Source organism: Adelges cooleyi, unplaced genomic scaffold, assembly GCF_023614345.1.
Source record: "Adelges cooleyi isolate 19-005CV unplaced genomic scaffold, UGA_ACOO_1.1 ACOO_flye_CR_arks_rails_tigmint_CR_PRNA_23, whole genome shotgun sequence".
Classification (NCBI taxonomy): domain Eukaryota; kingdom Metazoa; phylum Arthropoda; class Insecta; order Hemiptera; family Adelgidae; genus Adelges; species Adelges cooleyi.
Window position 1 is genome coordinate 11,913,039 of NW_026095893.1, and position 16,337 is coordinate 11,929,375.

Sequence of the window (16,337 nt, forward strand, 5' to 3'; positions counted from 1 at the left end):
TTTTTATTGAGTATACTTATTTTACAAATGTATTTCTTGGATTATAGAGGGATGGGTCCAAATAACAAATCCGGCTCTTAACCAACATAATATAATATATGTAATTATTATTATTATTAATGAGTAATGACTTCTAACAAAAAATCTTATACATTTTATTTATATCACCTTTATTAAACTGTATTTATACTATTGACTTAGAGAATTCAACTTCAGTCTATTATAAATCATATAAATAAATATATAATACACATTTAAATATTTATAAATTACAATATCATGAAAAATAACATTTGGTTTGTAACAATAGTAACCACGGAACTCAAAAGGTAAATTTTATGTTGTGGCTAAAAGGTTTTTAGTAATTGGCCTTAATCGATTTATTAGCAAAACATTCACTTGGTTATTTTGAATCAATTTAACCATTCATTCAAGTTTGTTCGTTGTGAAAACAACACATAATTTTAAAAATTTAACGCCCTATCCCCATCCACATTCTCATAAGGATATATTATAAGGATACATTTTCGTTATGATAAAAAGTGTCGATTTTTCCGGTTGTGTTCCAAGTAAAATCTTATCTTATCAGATAAATCAGCTGATATTTTCGTTATGATAACCGGTGTCGATTTTTCCGTTTGTGTGCTAAAGCAAAGACATAAAAATGTCAAAAATTGTTTTTAATGTTTTCCAGAATCGATTAATCATTTTACACGTAAAAATAAATTGTAATACACATTTATTTTGACTTCGGAACAAATACAATGAACGGAGACCGAAGAATTTCTAAAGAAAATAACTTAAGTAAAATGATAGTCGAAAACTAGATAACTTTTTTAATTTTAGTAGAAATGTTTTATCAATCTTTAGGAAAGACATTGGACTATGAATATGTGTATATATATTTCTGTACGTAATTCAAATGGTTACAAGACAATTGTAACTCAAGAATTTCATTAAAATCGTTTTTATTAAAAACCGGCTTTGAAAATTAAAGAATAATAATAATTCAAAGTTTATGGTAATTTTTTTCTTTTTTACGATTAATTATTTGTGTCATATATGTTATACATTTTTTAAAGCGGTGAGTCTCCACTCATGAAATAAGACATATTCGACAGATTAAAAATTAGCATTATTGCGGTAAAAAAAAAATGTAAACGAATGACCCAGTAGCTAAAACGTTTGAAATCCGTGCAAGTAGTAGCCCACCCGTCGGCGGTCGGCATTGGTAGTTTGACGACGAGAAAACCCTTATATACAATAACGTTTTATAAATCGTCAAAATGTTGAATATTGTTATTTTTTTTCTTTGACATGTCATATGTCTCAAGGTCTACAGTTTTTTTTTTAATATTGAATGATAAATGGATCAAATCAAATGGGTTGTAGCGGAACGTTACAAAATTGAAGCCACCTTTATATTATGATGTCTGCATTTGGTCGTTTGTGCGATAGCTGTTGCTAGGACACCGTGCCAAAGGGTCTTATTTTTTTCTATCCTGCCACACGAAAGGTTCGCGGTCTTACAAGAATTTTAACAAAATGTAAACCACACGTCTAGACGCGAGCGTTTTGTTAATTTGCTGACCGCTGACCAGTGACCATTTTTCTACCCACACCGCACCAGTCCCTCGCAGTAGGAAACGACTACACAGAATTGTACATCGAATCGCTTTGTTCGGAGGATTTGTAATGATTAATGATCAATATACTTTGCGTTTTCCCTTTCATCTAATCGCCAATGACACATATTAACATTGAATTGCACTTGACATTTTTTTTTTCTCCAGAACACATTTTTTCCCACGCGCACATATAGTTATATTCTTCAGGCATACACCCTTACTATTAAAGTAGGTATACACAACCGAGTTAAATTTGACACTTTTTTTGGGATCAACACTTCCGCTCCCAGGAAAAATTCCTTATTGTTGAATTCGCTTATGATGTACGTTATTATTTGGTTTACAGCTTATCATGTCGCTCATGAGTCATGCCGTGATATGACTTAAGTTTTAGGTATTGATTATTGCGTATTAAAAAATATTTACACAATAGTGAATACATACATTTCTTTTTTGGCATAAATAATTTTAAAATTTATACACTTAATTAAATAAATAATAATAACCAAGATTTGATAACTACTATCCACAAAATTATCTTTTGCCATAAATGTTGATAAGTTAAGAAAACAATGCTACCATAAACCATTGAATTGTAAAATTATTGATAAAAAAGTTGTAGACGGTTAAATTCAATTTTTTAATACTACTTGTACTTATTTTATTTTTTCTATTAATAACTTTATTGTGTACTTATTACTATTTGTTATAAAAGTGCAGGGACCATTGCAAAATAACAGTTTTTTTATATTTAAGTACACAAAAAATAAAATGTAGGTATTTTCACTTAAACTCGTGTGGCCTATAGATATTAGATGCGTAAAAAAAATTGTGGATGGCTTAAACATGGACCGGTAATTTCCCCCACAAGGTTGTACTTTCAAAATTGTATAAAGGGTATAGCCCCCCCCCACCAACAGAAATGCGTTAAACTACGCTTGTGAAAGTCACTGATTGCTTGGCCAGGTCATTTTATAATTTTAAAGTTCCATCTCATCGTAAGCTTCTGTCTTATGATTTTATTCCTTGATCCCGGATGGGTGACCACCCGGGATTTTTAGCGGCGACTCATACTATCAACCCCGAATGCTAAAGTTAGCCATAGCCACTTCTGGTCAATACGCCATACGCATTTATTTATTTATTTATGGCAGTAATGGCAACCTTTGGACATCACACAATGGAATAATATACTTCCTCATTTTGCATCCGGTTTCAAAATGATAGCCCAGTAATGAATTTACTTTTTTTTTTGCTCATTTTATTTTTACTAAATCAGTTATACAAGTAAAAATACATCCATTTAATGTTTTTATGAAAACTCGGTTTTTAGGAATTAATCCGATTAGATCCATCGGCCACTTTTTTTTATCCACTGACCACTGGGCATAGCTAATTATAGTAGACGAGTACGAGGATTTGGTAAAATTAAGGTATTTTTAGTGCTGAGTTTTGACCCCATTAATAAATGTATACCGCAGTCCGCGCACGCTCGCCTAGAGAAATAGAAAACAATTTATCTTTAATAACCAATTACAAAAAAGATAACGTCTTGTGTATATGGCGTGTTATAATAGCTGATATGAATAAGGATTGGCCGTCGTATTTATTATAATATGTACGGTGTCTTGATTGCAGCGCGGGTTAAATCGAATCGTAGGTAGGTATACATATTATACTTTGGTTCTCATCAAAGCGGAAAGCCTCTCAGGGCAAGGCTATGTTCGTGGTGTACGCTGTGAATACACGTTATAACACATAATATAGAAGACGGATAACAAGAATATAATTTGTATATGCGCAGTTATAATAATAATAATAATAATGGTAAAAAAAATAATAAAAATAATGAGCGAGAAATTAATTATTATGTTTCTCCGTTCGTTTTTCGTGGCGCGGCTTTGCGTTTAAACGGCGGCTGCGGCATCGTGACACGAGCCCGAGGGCCCATCCGGTGCAGCCGAACAGCGGCGCTTGGCGGTGGCGGCGCAGGGTCGGCGTGTGACCGGCAATGAACTTTCCACCGCGCAAAGCTTTCCCACGAACGACTACCACAGTGGAAGGCCCCCCCGGGCCACCGGAAGGTGGGCCCCGTTCACCAGCACCGGCACCGCCATTTTCGTTATTGGTAGCCAACGCTCCTCCTATATAGCAAGTAACATACGGTTACGCCACTCCCGTGCGTAGCGCCTTCAAATAAGACCGTCTATAATAATATCAAAATATTTATTTTTAAACGAATTCAACACTCAGTTCAGAGGGTTAGCTTAAAGATTACAGTTTGTTTCCAAATGCCACACATCAGTTTGACTTAAGAAGACGCTAAAATTCCTATTTATTAATTGGTTCGCTATAGGCAATTTTTCGAAAAATTTTAGTTTTGAGCTAAAACATAAATGAGGATTTTTGTACTACAAATTTTCCTTTATGGCTCTATCAAATTAGGAACAGCGGCCATAACGTTTTTAAATATTTTTCCTATCCTTATCATACGCCTACGTAGAACACGTTTTGATTGTTCCATGATACTTTTAAAGCAAAAACATCAGTGCCGGATTACCCAATAGGCGGACTAGGCGATCGCCTATGGGCCCCGTGACAATGGATCAAAATATTAAATGCTAATAAATAATTATCGAAGCACTGTCTCAGATTTTGTATACAGTTATTCTGAAACATTTACATTTCAGAGGTATTTATGAATTTCCATTTCGAAAAATACTCTTTATAGTGAGATTTCCTACAGGTTTTCCAAAGTTAATTTCCAGGAATTGATAATGACGATAACGCGACGCACGGCGGTCGAAGATTACGATAGATATACAATATCTAAATTTTTATAATTTATATACCTACTATATTTAAGCGATAACGATTAAATAATTGTTATAATAAATTTAGGTGACCGCCGCGGTATGCCGTCTTTGTAAATTAATGTCGCGCATGTTAGTAATGTAGTATTGATTTCAATTTTGGGTAAGAGACACAATAGATACTGTGATTTTATTTTTGAATGTGTGCGATTCCAAAAGTAAATGATTTTAAATTGTATTAAACAAGTATAATATTTTTCATAATATAAACGCTAAACCCAGTGCCGTAAAAATATAGGCGTAGGCGGTGCATTGCATCACCCCCCCCCCCCATTGTAGTCAACAACTATTAATATAGTTTAAAATGTAAGTATTAAGAAGAAAAAAAATATATATATGTATAGTTCATTAATTGTTATACAGTATTCAAATTTCTATGTTTAATAGAGACTATGACTACTTCATTTTTGGATAATGACAAAATATCTAACAATATATTTAGACTTAAGTAAAAAAATACTTAATTAACTTTAATTGTTCATAAATATTTAAATAAAAAATAATTTATACGTATTTTATTTGTACTCATTTTACAATACACGAGGAGAAACCAATAAATATGTATTTACATTGGGGCCGTTTGTCTTCAAGTTACGGCACTGAGCAAACCACCCATTTGTTAAGAAGTAAAGTATAGGCAATTTTTCGAAAATTCTTATTACACCATTTGTTAAAGCATATTTCAAAGGGAATTAATCAATAAAATTTAACATTAAGCTAAAATTTGAATGCCCATATATGCTAACATGGAAAAGAGGCTTATTTGATACATATACAAATAATTAAGAGAAAATTTGTAGGGACCCGAGATTTGAATCCGGCACTGTCAAACATCCATTATCAAATTTATAGAATAAGTGTCATTTATAATGGATAGGATATGTTGGCGGATTTTTGATATATTGAAAAGGTTTTCAAATATTTCATGGCCAAAAACCTCGTTATTACCTATTGGCTATTATCACGGAAAAAATACATAGCTTGGATCAACTAAAAGTATGGTTAATAAATGTATAGTTTGAATAACTAAATAAATAATTGCTTTAACTAAACATTTAGTTGGTGAAAATATTTAATTAGTTATCTTAACTATAAATTGATTGTGTCCCTATTAGGGTTGGGACTAATATTCGGATTTTGCGGATATCCGGATTATTTGATAACCGGATAATTGATCAACTATCCGGATATCCGAAACTATCCGGATAGTTTCGGATATTCATTTAATTTTTAACCAGCCGAATATATTTTTCGAGTACTCAAATTAATGTATTTTTTGAAACTTTCACGGGTTGAAATATTACGTGAACGATTTTCAGATATATCCGTGTCAGTGGTTATTAACCGGCAGCGGAACAGTCGTGACAACCCTGAGGATGGGCTCTGCAAAGAGTCCGAATAGTCGGTTTACAACCACTGACACGGATATATCTAAAAATCATTCATGTGAAAATTTAATTAGGTGTCATTATTTTATTATTCGGTATGTTTAAAACACTATATATTATTAAGGTATATTTGTCTTATAAAAATGAAATGAATATCCGAAGCTATCCGGATAATTTTTAACTATCCGGATAGTTGATCAATTATCCGGATAGGCCCAACCCTAGTCCCTATAGCCTATATTAACCATACTTTTGGTTGATCAACTATATAGCTACTTTTCCCCGTGTCTTCTTCTTGGAATTCCTCTCCTAACGGACGTTGGAAATCATCATATTAATCTGGATTGTCTCTTGGGCCGCTTTGAATACTTGGTTGTTGCTGTAATCAAACCATTGCCTCAGATTGTGCATCCATGATGATTTTTACTAGGAATAATTAATAATGTGCTGGGTCTTCCGTCTCCTTCCCCGTGTACATTTTTTAAATTATTTTAAATTTGGCCATTAGCTTTTTGGTAAGTTTAGTCTGTTGCAAAGGGTTTACTTGTGTAGATAGAAACTAGAAAACACGTGTAGTAGGGGGTGTAGGTTACCACTAAAGACCTCGGGCTCGAGAAATCATCCGTCCGAGATCAAGCAGCGATGTAAGCAACTTAACTTCATGTGTTACCTCAGTTAATCATTGCACCACACCATGACGCTACTTTGATGTTAGCGTATTTGCAAACTATACTTAATTTTAGGCCAAATCACAAATGGAAGTAAGTTTATTATACGTTTTAATTGAATACTTAAAATAAATTATAAAATGTTAACCACTGTTGATACAATATGAGTAGCGTAAAATAAGTGTATAACTAATATAACATAACATAATTAATTATATCACATTGTGGTATCATAGTATGCGTTTTATCCTATGTAATTAAGTGATAACATGTACTTAACCTTTTACCCACAGAATAAGCAGAAGGGAAACTTTAAAAGGGTTCTTTTAATAAGCCGCTGAATAAGGCCGACTGCCATATTGTTTTTCTAGCTGAGAGCCAGACTATAATAGACGGAATATAATTCCAGGAAAAAGCGTAATAAATAATAATTATTGTCGGACACTTATCAATCCCGGCTGAGGTTTCCCTTCTGGTTATTTTGTGTTTTCACTATACCTACCTATCCATGCGTCCTGAAAGACACACGAAACGATATAGACTCTATATTATAGATTATTATTTTTGGGGTTAAAGGTTTATTTAAATATTTAATTATTAATTGATTTCTTTACAATCGATAATATGCAGCCTAATCTGATAACGTTTATAAAGATAAAAATAGTTTCATGTATCTCAAACAAATATATAAAATTCTGTAGTGAAAGGGTTAAGTATAAATGCTTTACTCACAAACATGATATAAATATTATAAACGCAAATGCTGATGGTTATTTTAGTGAAAAAAAATTGTACTTGTATTTGTCCCATTTGTTTACAATTACTCTGTTTTAGGTTAATGTAGAACAATTTCTTCTTGGCTTTTAAATAGATATTTTGTTGAAATACATTTTTTAACTTAACAATTATTATCATTTATCTGGTCAAATTCAAGCGGTAGAATGTACACTATTTGATTGACTCATTATTAAATTGACAATTGTCTCTTAAAAATTCAAAATACCTCAAATGCTACATTTTTTCAAAGTTCTGATTTCTCAGAACGTACCATACTCACAACCCCCATATCTATATATTTTAATGATTTAAAACTATTATTTCACTTTGAATAACAAAGTTTGTTTTACCTACTATTGATCAATTAATAATTAATAGGCATCAGCTGTGGCTTGGGTCAAAAAAGACCAATAATACTTTTTGGCAGAAATGAGTTAACAACCAACATATGTAAATTAAAATACCTTTTATACTAATCAACAAAATAATCTCGGGACAAAAACATTTTAAAGTTTTTTAAAAATAAATACCATAAAGCCTAATCCGTTTGTATAAAAATTAGTATATCTATGTAGGTTCTTTATAGGCGTCCAAATTACTGCACTTTTTTTTTAACAAACTCAGCACAAATATTATTTCTATCTTGGAAAGTGTAAGTGTGGGCCAGTAATCTCCAAGTCACCGAAGACTTGGGCCCCTCAAGACCCAAAAAACTATAAAAATTGAGATGAGTTCTAATCAAACAGCAAAATCTAGTACTTTTCAACTGATGGGATATTTGGTGGAGAAGAGGGGTGAGTTGGTTAGTGAAGGGAGGAGAGGGTACAGATTTTATTGGAATGCGATAGAGGAGGGGAAGAAATAGGATGAGGATGGAGAGGTAATGAGGTAGAGAGGGAATATGGAGGAGTAGGTATGAGATTTATTATTATTGCAAAAATTGTATTAATTAACCCGAGTGAAGCCTGGTAAACAGCTATAGTAGAAAATATAAAAACTAATGTTCGTTTGCCAAAAGTTACAAAAAGTGAGATCCGCTTTTCTTGACCCAAGCTAGTAGTTACAGTAGTTATACAAATACATTACATCACACTGGCATTTTGTAACCTTAAAAATATAGATGTTTATCAGTTAACTTATTGATATTTACATTTTACAAAGGTATTCATTGGCTCATAATATGTATAATATTTTAGGTATCTATTGTGTATACATTTTTGTACATGATAAAGGACCACCGACGCGTATACACGTCTGTCGACTGTCCCGCATGTGAAACACAGTCGCGGTGAGTAGTATATTATATAGATGACGTATGTATGCAGTATGTATATTATGACGTGCATGATATTATAAATACTAATTATATTTCGGACTGTTCGTGTGCCCCACACACAGTGCTTCAGGTTACACTTAAAAAACAATTTTTCAACCCGTTGTTTTCCTATTGTTCCGAAATTAATGACGCACACACATAAACACTGCATATTATCCCGGGAGAGATCTGATAGAAAGACAACATTTTTCGTGCTTCGTCCATAAACGGATTTGTTGCCCTTTTGCCCTCTTAACGAGTCACTCTCATTACTACAACAATGTGGGTCCGTGCCTGTGTATATGTGTTTGTATACAGCATAGTGGCCTGTGCGACAATACGTTTATGATTCTCATTTAGATAGATGTTATCGCGGCACATTTAAGCATGTTGTTATATTATATTAAAATTAAAATATATATACATTACTATTATATGCTATATATGTATCATTACTTCCGAAGCTTTAAATTATGACTCACGATATTAAAAGGAGAGAAAGGAAGATGATTTGCGCTCGACGATTAAACACTGTATTATCCCCTTTCTGTTTATAATAATATTATTATAACGTTACGAGATACGCAAGGCCTGTACGTATGTAATATATTTGTGTAGGTACATGTATAGTCGATAACATGTAAAGTCGATAGAAGATTGAGGCGCGCATACATAATATGGTTAGGTGTCGTAAAGGACGACACAAGACGAGGAAGAGCGAAAGGCGGCCAGCACAACAATGGGGTGCGCCGACAAAGGCGAAAAAAGGATAACTCAGCGACCCTGCGGTGACGACACCACTCATCACTCTGCATGTCCATACAGCTAGGCTAGAGCGAGCGCACACGGTTTTCATGTGTGGTCTCATATTGCGGACTGCGGTTCTCTTGACGTGAATTATTATTATTATGTCATTTGCGCCTGTGACCGAAAATCTCAAATGTTCCGTATTGACGGTGATGTCCATTGGAGGGATTTTTTTTTTTTTGACAATGAGTAATCGAAGCTCATTCCGTGAATTATAATCACCAAACAGGCCGCGCGATATTGAATTGAATGTATATACACAGGGAAGTGTCAGTACACCTAATAAATACACGAGAAATCCTTCACAAAACATATTGTCCCGTGTATTAATACATCATCTCTATTAAACGTATAAAATAACTTACCAAGATTCAGGGGCAATCACAGTCATTAGTGTTTATTTAGTTCATTATTTAAAAGTGGTATGTTTTATCATACTATAGCGATTGATAGCGATAAGCCATAACGGGTCTGCTGGGTTATTTGAACACGCTCACAAATATTATAGTGAAAAATTGTATAACAACATATTTTATAATAACATTTTATTTTTTGGATACACGCATATTATATTTAAAATATAAAAATGCCTTGTCGATTGCTTATAGTAACACTAAAGTCAATTTATGCACTACATAAAAAAGTCTAGGTAAATATGTCCTAATATAAAAAGTTTAAGGCATTTTTAATTTTAAACAAATTTAAAAATGTTTAATTATAATACAAAAATTATAAAGATAATTTCCTACATTAAAACATACCTAATACCTATGCAGAACGCGTTTTAATCACTTCATGATAATTTCCGTGCAAAAATACCTAAACAAAAACGAAAGATGATAAGATTTTGAAGATAATGTCATATCCTGTTTTTGATAAACCTAATAATTAAGATTTAAAATCACATATTTTTACTTTTTTAAGATAGCTAAAACTTTTTTTCACGTTGTTATTTTAATCAATATTAATTTAGTACACTAGTTTATCATATTTTACACTTTTATAAGGTATTAAAAATAATTAATAGTAATATTAATATTCTTTGATTATATAGATTGATATATCATGTATTAGAAACATATGATTTTCTTTACATGTATAATTTGTTAATAAAATATTTACAGTGGTAATTTTTAGTTTTAACTGAACATCGTACACGGGTAAACTAAAAATTTAGTAAGCCCAATTATTTATTTAGTTATACCAACTAGAAATGTATTGTGTATTTTTTCCCGTGTAGGTATATATATTTAATATTTGGTTAAATTCACACAGTATACTAATTATTATAATAATGCAATTAAAATACATTTCCGGTTGACTTTTACTAAAAACCGTAAAATATAAATAACAAATAAGGTGGAAATAAGGTACCTATATAGATGTTCTGTATCCGTGAAGATAATAATATTTTATTATAAGTTAAAAATAATTGGCACGTTAATGGTATGCAGACTTTATTCATCTACAACTGAGTGAGCATTCTATAATAAGTTAATAATAACTCTCAAATCTCAATAGAATATTATGAAAAACACATTATCCTTAGTCCTTCGTAAATTACCCAGTAGGTATGTTATTTCTTAGAAAATGTATGTTTTGTCAACTTTATGATTAATTTGATCTACCTATAATATATAAAAAATAAAATAAATATACTTACATATGTATATATTTTTTTTATGAGTACCCGCAGCATCTGAGGCTATTGGGTCACAGGTTATACTTACATATTATTTAGGTATATTAGTATATATTGTCATAATAATTATAATAAACAATTTTAATTAACTGTTATAGAATAAACAGCGTTATAAGGATTTATTATATATATATATATATATATATATATATATATATAGGTGCACCTTAAAATGTAAATCTTTGAACCGGTTAGGTTAATCTATACGCCTACCTATCAATAAAAAAATATTACTCGTAGCAAAATAACTGATTTTAAATTATACTCGTTATCTCATAAATAATATTTTACTTATAAATAAAACACTCACATACATTATAATTTATACATATGATGACAAGGCGTTAAATAATTTTTTATAGAAATATTATAATCCCTCACAAAAAAATAAAAATGGTTAAATTCTTTCAACACATAATAATTGTAGTGTATCTATCTATATTTTATCACCTCTCAACACATGCTGGCACTAGGTTCTTATAATGAGAATACAATTATATTATGTTGTGCGTATTTAAATAAAAGAGGTTGACTGTAGTACATTTGATTTATATACTATAAGTTTATAATTACTTATTGAATGTCAATATATTTTGTGATCAGTAATGCTATTGAACATAGTTGTGTAGGAAAATTGAAGATTAAACAGTTTATTACCTACTATTTATTCACTTACAGAAATTTAACGTTTAGATGTATACAAAAAATCTCTAGTTTTACCTGCTACAGATAAATAATAATCGTTGACAATTTGTATATTTCAGTATGATTAAAACCATTTTTGACATTTTTGACACGGGTGCTATAGAATTGCGCAAGGACGCGGTGGATCAAAGTAAAAAGGGATTCCAACCCCAAAAAATAGATAAATCCTACGATTACGTAAGAGTCGGTTAGCTGTGTCGTTGCATTTATCTTGAACCTCTCTACCTATGCATCTGTCTAGGTATGCGCATCATCCTACAGGATACAGGAGGTTAGTTGCGGTTTCTCGGTGGAAATCCTAAGGTTAACATTTTAAAATACCCCAAAATCCGACATTTGAATTTATTATATTACCCATTTAAAATATGATTTGTACCTATCATTTGTATTTGTTACGTCAAAAATGTAAATCCTGGCTTCTGCAACAAAACAGCGATGGACACAGAAATGATAACGGAAAATATACTTGTGCCAATAGGCGCAGGAAATTAATCGCTTAATAAAGCAATTATTATTAATAAAAAAAAAATAAGAACAAATTTATAGATTTTTATTGTTTGTGTTAGTGTGTGTAAGTGCAAGTGACATTACTACATTTCAGTTGACTAGACTAAAATTCAGTTGTCACTTTTTTTAGTGCACCGTGTTAAAATCTTGATTGGTCTAGAGTGCCTCATCACAAACCGCAAATTCACTCTAAGTCATTGATCGTGAGTTCCTAATGACGGTCAAAATAAAATACCTTATTAACTAGATAAGTACATAAAATAATATGTTTTACAGAACCTTAGAAATTAGCTACAAGTCATTCAAAAATAATTTGTTTATTGGCACGATATTAGGCCTAATAATGCCACTAATAAAATGCTCAAGGTAATTATTTGGCAAGGGAAACGATGGCCAAAGTCGTTGGAACGCTCTCGGCATTTAGGTCGGTAAAGGAGTAAAATGAAAATCAAATAACCAGATTTCTGTACACCTGTGTAATACTCGTATTATTAAACAATTAAAAACTTTTGAGTCTAGGTATAAAATATCCTTGCAGATATAAGTGGCGCTGTTCCCATTTTGAACAAGATACTTGCAACGAAATTACGACATAGCATTAATTAAAACTCAAAAACTTCATTCTCCCAGACGATTTTATAATTAGAACAAAAATGAAAAAAAAAAAAATGTAAAATAGGTTAAGACCGATAGTGTGACAGACGTTCCGATTGGCGATTTAGGTGGTACAGACTACAGACTACAGTACAATAGTTTAGTGGGTGTCTGGCTAAATTTTTAAGCATAGACGGGACGGTAAAATACCGATAATCATTAAACGGCGTGTTTTATTCTGGATTTCATAATAATTTTAATGTATAATTTCAGTTGACTATTTTTACAGTTTATCTTTATCAACAAAAATATAGATACAAGGAGTATGAAAAAGTGAATTAATATTTATTATATTGTAAATATAGCCATAGCCCATAAAGGCAAGTGTTCAAACAGTAAAGAAATGTGAAAATTAAGTAAATGTGATTAAGAAGCGTAACATGAAAGTGAAAATAGCGTTTTTGTGAAGATAGTCAGCAGTCAGTTTTATTATAATTTCAATTAATGTAAAAGGTCTCTAGGCAATTTTCTTTTATGAATTCTGGGCGCATTATCAGTAAGTGACGCTAGGATAGTTGCTTTATTAGTAGATAAGAATGAAAATTTGAGTAGTGAGTTTTAGCTAGGTATTTTTAGGTCGTTAATATTTATTATTAGTGATGTACTAAAAGCGCTGAGGTTATTAGTCGCAAGTAGATCGACTGTGCTCCGAGGCAAAACCTATGTTTTACTTATATGTTTTAACTTTTATGTGTAATCATTTTAAATAGTAGTTCAAAGTTAAAATATAACAAAACCCTGGGCAATGCGTTAAGCTTTTTTTTTTGTTATTTGGCGATTTAAATTTTACCGCACCCGTACGGGCCTGCATTTATTTGTATCAATAATTAGGGGTATACTATTTCAACTATATTATGTGTACACATTCATAGCTAAACCGTATTTATTTTATCGATTTCATTGGTTTCAAAAAATAAATTTAATTTGAATAAAATTAATTATTAAATAATCGAAGAGTTCAATAACAGTTTTTCTAATTGAGTAAATCTATATCAAACTTTTATTAAGTTCTAACTAATTCAATTCTTATGGACATTTAGAATCTGATGAAACAAAACTGCAACAAGGACACGGGGTATGGTCAGGATAGATTTGATAATTTTAGTTATTTCTGTAGGACGCCTTTCGATTTTCTCATTTAGCCAGGATTGGCCCAGTCCGCTCCCGATTAACAAGTGTTAAAAATTGAAAAAATAAATTGCAAACAATTTATAAAAATAGAAATAAAGAAAATTCTTAATCAAAAGGTAATCTTTAAAGTTTAAACAGTTTAGGACATATTATGTAACAAAATAGAATAGATAATACAATTAAAATGTAGATAATTACAATGATGGGATTACGATTGTTACACAAATGTAATCCCATGTATGGCATTAAGGCCATTACCCGAAACGACCAATGAAAAAAAAAATGTTCCTAAGCACCCGTCGAAAATTGACCTAGATGGCTGCCACCGCAACCGTGGTCCCTTTAACAAACACGTCATCGAGTTCCAGGTATTCGGGAGGAACGGAGGACCGAATTATTTTATGGTTGGTAATGGTAGAAATGTGATAAGATGAACACAAATGTTTTGTTGTAATGTATGTACGTTGTATACAACACCATCAACAAAGTGTATAATATTATTTATATACGCATTGCTCGCTTTCACGTGGGTTCCATTGAATCCTCGTTAACGCCGCCGGTCACACACAGGGTGAAAAACTAGGTAGGTATACATGGGGATATGTGTCCAAACATGCCACCAATAACTCGGTTATAAAAATGTTTCACTCGGGTACCCCGTACCACCATAAATTTGACATTCACAGGACTCTAACGAGCGGCCGCCAAAGGATTTTAGGGATGAAAAAAATATCCGTTTTTTTTTCCATTTCCCTTCTCATTCGTTGTTAAAAAAAGGAGCCTGTGTATAGTGGAGAATGCACGGTATAATCTACTATACATACCGTATCCCAAGAAAATAATTTAATATCCGTTCTCAAAAAGAAGCCGCCGCTAGCCCTTGCGTAAATTATCTTTCTTTTCAACGTCCTTGTATATTATGAGCACCGTGTATTCATGCCTAACCTAACGTAACCGGTGCTATTATATACTGTAAAAGGCCGGCGCTTTCGCCGCTAAAAGGTTTCGTGTACACGACGAGTTTTATGATGCCTACTATTATAATAACATGTATGTACGGGTGTGGGAGAGTTCAGAAAACGTGACATTTGACGTCTTCATGTATACATATATACGTATACCAATGTACTACAATATAATATTCTGTCTATTTGACTCTTCAATGGTACAATTTACGTTTCATAAATGACGTGTGTGTATTTTGTCATCAGTTAACTATACAACCAAATATAAACACAGAAAAACAAATATTTTGAAATAACTTTGTTATGTAAAACGTCAGGGTCATGTTTCCCGTTATTAGCAAGCACGATGGGCAAGTGTCTATGCCTCTGGTTTTATAATTCAGCCAAGTGCCTCTAGATGATGAAGGGACACGCGGGGCAGGACATAACTAGTATGGGACCAGTTTTAGACCAGTTTTAAATCCATACAGATTCATAATCATATCACTCTTGTTAGAATTATACTTAGTAATTAAATCTTGGATCTGGTTGAAGTATTAATATTTTGTGGCTATTCACCTCCATTCTTCACAAGGAAAGACAGATAAGCAATAATAAAAAAATATAAGTATATACTAATGTACCATATAATAATATTCTGTCTGTTTGACTCTATAAACACTCAATTTTTTAAAATGAAAACACTTTTCAATCGACTATATTGAATTAAAATATAGAAACGTACTTAAAATATTAGTTATATATATATATTATTTACAATATTTTTATTAGATTATATTACGTTATTTACAATACCGACATTTGAGTACCTATGAGACTAATAGACCAGCGGTCCCCAAACTTTTACGGCCACGGCACTCTTCGAAAATAATTTGTGGTTGGCGGTATCTCACTCCAACTGTAAATACACAATAGACGAGAAAAGTAACGAGTTGCCGACGAAATTGTTCATGTTTATTGTTCCGTTACATCACATTGTGTGTAAAATTACGCTTGTCTTAATAAAAACAAAAGTTTTAAATCAAAAACCTTTATTTAGTGTGAAGAATGGAACTATTTCATGATTTTATTAACCATTGTTTTGAAATTGGGATTTATAATTATCAACTGAATTTATAAGTCTGGAATAGCATCTAATTTATTAACATTAATATAATAAATAATTCAAATAAGTAAATATTTAACCTAACCCTTGACTACAAAAATAATACTCCATA